The sequence below is a fragment of the Bubalus kerabau genome, chromosome 23, assembly GCF_029407905.1.
Source record: "Bubalus kerabau isolate K-KA32 ecotype Philippines breed swamp buffalo chromosome 23, PCC_UOA_SB_1v2, whole genome shotgun sequence".
NCBI lineage: Eukaryota > Metazoa > Chordata > Mammalia > Artiodactyla > Bovidae > Bubalus > Bubalus kerabau.
In genome coordinates, this window is record NC_073646.1 from 16,304,545 (window position 1) to 16,309,220 (window position 4,676).

At 42.3% G+C, this 4,676-nt stretch overlaps 1 pseudogene; it reads right to left on the reverse strand.

Moving 5' to 3' along the window:
* Positions 1-234: 234 nt before the first annotated feature.
* On the reverse strand, positions 235-2,188 carry LOC129637636 (40S ribosomal protein S20-like; annotated as a pseudogene).
* Between the last annotated feature and the right edge of the window lie 2,488 nt (positions 2,189-4,676).

Below are 4,676 nucleotides of genomic sequence, written 5' to 3' on the forward strand. Positions count from 1 at the left end.
ATGGTAAAAGAATCTGCCTGCAACATGGGAGACCTGGGTTTCATCCCTGGGTTGGGAAGATCCTTGGAGAAGGCAATGGCCACCCATTCCAGTATTCCTGCCTGGAGAATTCCATGGACAGAGGAGCGAGAGTGGCAGGCTATGGTTCACAGCATCGTGAAGAGCCAGACATAAGTGAGCGACTAACACTTTTGCTTCTCACTTTCACTTTATCAATTTATCAAAAAGGTTGATTTAAGCATCTGCAATGGTGACTTCAACCTCGACTCCTGACTCATTGATGATAGAAGTGATCTGTTTGACAATCTCAGAATGTGCAAGTCAATGTTGCTTGTGCATCCTTGCCTAGAAATAATTCCAAGTCTTAGAACCACCTTTTGCAAGTCCTCCTTGTATCCTTGTAGTTGTTCTCAGAGTCTCAGTAGGCATCTGAACCCATGCTTGCAGTTTGAGATTCTTTTCCTTCACACCTCTGGTCAGCTCAGCACTAACCTTCTCCAAAGACTTCATGTTGCGGCAGAGGGTGATTCTAATCTGATGAATCACCACCACTGGCTCCACGGAGTAGTGTGTGTGTGTGTGTGTGTTCAGTTGCTCAGTCATGTCCGACTCTTTATACCCCATGGGCTGTAGCCTGCCAGGCTCCTCTGTCCATAGAATTTTCCAGGCAAGAATACTGGAGTGGGTTGCCAATTCCTCCTCCAGGGATCTTCCCAACCCAAGGATTGAACCTGTGTCTCCTGCATTGGCAGGCAGGTTCCTTACCACTGCACCAACTTACAGTATCTTTAAAAGCCACAGGTAAGGTGAGGCTTCCTGACCAACTTGTTCCTGGGGAAAGTGAACAGTGGTGGGTCAGGAACAGAAGCGGGTGGCCTGGGGCTCCGCTGCAGCAGTGACCTGCATTTTCCTCAAAGAGCAGGAGCTGTGTTTTTTGCTGTGTAGCTACAAACCATGTACAATGAGAGAGAAGAAAAAAGGAAACAAGCAGACAGATGCTATAGGAAATGGAAGAAGAATCTCAGTGTGTCTGAATCTTGGTTTTATGGTTCCTGAGGTCTCCCTGCATTCCTGTCTTTTCCTGGGCTTGATTCATCCGTTCTTCATGAGATCCCTCCAGGTCCTTATAATTCCATTTTTCCTTAAACTATTTTGAGTTGTGTGTCTGTCAGTTGCAGTCAACAGAGTCCTGGCTGAACACACAGGCTACGCATCAAGATAAGTTCATTCCCTTTGCCTGATTTGTCACTTCTGTGCATGGTATCAGGCAGGCGTACACGCCACACTGTAAATCATCAACACAAGGCCCTTGGTCTATAATAAAGCAGCATTCTCCTTCAAATGCATTCAATACACCTTCATAAGAGTAATAGCTCAGAAGTCGCTTTGTAACAAAGATGCCGATATTACAGAAACTCAAGATGGAGAATTTACTGGAGAGAGAAGAGCAGTCTATTGACCTGCTACAAATGTTCTGGCTCTGTCATTATTCAAATATTTCTATTGCCTGGACTCCTGAATTTTTTCCTCTGTCTTCTGAACATGAGGGAGTCTTTCTCCTAAGCCTTTCCTACCTGTATGACTTTGAATTAATGCTCCTCTTGGAAATGGCAGGCCATGGTGTAACAGTTTGTGGCAGCAAATAGCCCAAGCTGCCAATGAAACCACATAATCTGGAAGCCTCCATTCAGAGAGGAAGGAAAATCACCCTTTATCCACTGCTGACCACTTTTCTAGGCACTGTCCACTTGTTATTATCTGTCATAACATAGCAAATGTGATGCTCACAGCCACACAGCAAGGATTGATACCCTATTTTAGAGGAAGCTGAGGCTCAGATTAGTTAAGGAAGTGGTCCAACTGATCAGCTATGGGGCAGGGCTTGAAATTTGGATTTTTCTGGTTTTTCTGGCTTTATAGCCCGTGTTCCCTCTTTGTTGAGATCTTTGAGGGACACAGAGAGACTTCCCAGGAGAAATTCCTGACTGCCCAGAGTGGAAGGAAGTCCTGGCTCATTCAAACCAGGCTCTCCTTACTGAAACATGAGAGCCTGCAGTCTATAGGACCTACAGCATCCCAGGACACTTCCCTCTTTTTAACATGGGAACTCCATGTCGGAAACCTACCATTTTTGTACAATAACAGAAGAAAACACTCAACTACCTTTTGTCCCGAAATTCTTGTTCATGGCTTATTCTCCCCTCTGCTGCTAATATGGACACTCTCCTTCCCACTCAGCTGGGTCCAAAGCCTCGGAAATAGTTTGCTGACTGCTTTCGTTACCGAATTTCTATTTTGCACCCCAGACCAAAAATGAGATCTGAGAAACTTTTAATCTGCCTGGTGTCCCTACTTTGCTTCTTGCGCTGTTGGTGGGAATGTAAATTGATACAGTCACTGTGGAGAATAGTATGGAGATTCCTTTTAAAAAGTAACATATGAGCTGGGGTGTCCACTTGGCCATTTTCCAGAAGGAGCTCTGGTCTGAAGCGCTGGGTGCAAGGCCTCTGCTTGAGCAAGTGAAACCAGACTAAGCATTAAAGAAAAAAAAAAAAAAAAAAGAGATCACGCCCTGAGCCTTTGGAGTGGGAGTACTGACTCCAAGACCCTAGACTACCAGAGAACTAACCCTAGGGAGTATCAAATAGTGAGAACTCACACAAAGGAAACCACTTGAACACAAGACCCAGCATCGCCCAACCACCAGTAGCACCCCATGCAGGATGCCTCATCTAAACAACAAACAAAACAAAAAATATAAATCCAGTCATCAGCAGACAGGACTACCACCTCACTCAGCCTTGCCCTTCAGAGGAAAAACAAATATACAAAAAACTCAACATAAATCTCACCTTATACAAAGTTTACACAAACCACTGGACCAAACTTAGGAGGCCAGAAACCAAAAGGAAGAAAGAATTCAACCTTGAAGCCTTTGAAAAGGAGACCTCAAACACAATAAGTTTAAAAAAAATAATGAAAAGGCAGCGAAATATTACACATATGAAGGAACAAATTAGAAACACAGAAGTCCAAATAAATGAAGAGGAAATAGGCAAACTACCTGGAAAAGAATTCAGAATGATGATAGTAAAGATGATCAGAAACCTTGAAAACAAAATAGAGAAAATGCAAGAATCAATTAACCAAGACTTAGAAGAATTATAGAAACGACACAGTTACTGAAATTAAAAATACTATGGAAGGAATTGGGCTTCCCTCATAGCTCAGTTGTTAAAGAATCCACCTACAATGTGGGAGACCTGGGTTTGATCCCTGGGTTGGGAATATCCCCTGTAGAAGGGAAAGGCTACCCACACCAGTATTCTGGCCTGGAGAATCCCATGGACTGTATAGTCCATGGGGTTGCAAAGAGTCGGACATGACCTAGTAACTTTCACTTTCTGGAAGGAATCAATAGCAGAATATCTGAAGCAGAAAAACGAATCAATGAGCTGGAAGATAAAATAGTGGAAATAACTTCTGAAGAGCAGAATAAAGTAAAAAGAATGAAAAGAACTTAGAATAGCCTCAAAAACCTCTGGAACAATACCAAACGCACCAACATTCAAATTATAGGGGTCCCAGAAGAAGAGAAAAAGAAAGGGTATAAGAAAAATTATAAATGCTGGAGAGGGTGTGGAGAAAAGGGAACCCTCTTACACTGTTGGTGAGAATGCAAACTAGTAAGCCACTATGGAGAACAGTGTGGAGATTCCTTAAAAACTGGAAATTGAACTGCCTTATGACACAGCAATCCCACTGCTGGGCATACACACCGAGGAAACAAGAATTGAAAGAGACACATGTACCCCAATGTTCATCGCAGCACTGTTTATAATAGCCAGGGCATGGAAGCAACCTAGATGTCCATCAGCAGATGAATGGATAAGAAAGCTGTGGTACATATATACACAATGGAGTATTACTCAGCCATTAAAAAGAATACATTTGAATCAGTTCTAATGAGGTGGATGAAACTGGAGCCTATTATACAGAGTGAAGTAAGCCAGAAAGAAAAACACCAATACAGTATACTAATGCATATATATGGAATTTAGAAAGATGGTAACAATAACCCTGTATACGAGACAGCAAAAGAGACACAGATATATAGAACAGTCTTTTGGACTCTGTAGGAGAGGGAGAGGGTGGGATGATTTGGGAGAATGGCATTGAAACATGTATAATATCATATATGAAACGAGTCACCAGTCCAGGTTCGATACATGATTCTGGATGCTTTGAGCTGGTGCACTGGGACGACCCAGAGGGATGGTACAGGGAAGGAGGTGGGAGGAGGGTTCAGGATGGGGAACACGTGTATACCTGTGGCAGATTCATGTTGATATATGGCAAAACCAATATAATATTGTAAAGTTAAAAATAAAATTAAATTAAAAAAAAGAAAAATTTTAAACAGATTATAGTTGAAAATTCCCCCAACATGGAAAAGGAAATATTAAATCAAGTCCAAGAGGCGCAAAGAGTCCCATACAAGATAAACCCAACAAGAAACATGCCAAGACACATACTAATCAAACTAACAAAGACTAAACACAAAGAAAGAATATTAAAAGCAGCAAGGGAAAAGCAACAAGTAACAAACAAGGGAAACCCTATACGTTTAACAGTTGATCTTTCAGCAGAAACTCTGCAGGCCAGAAGAGAATGGC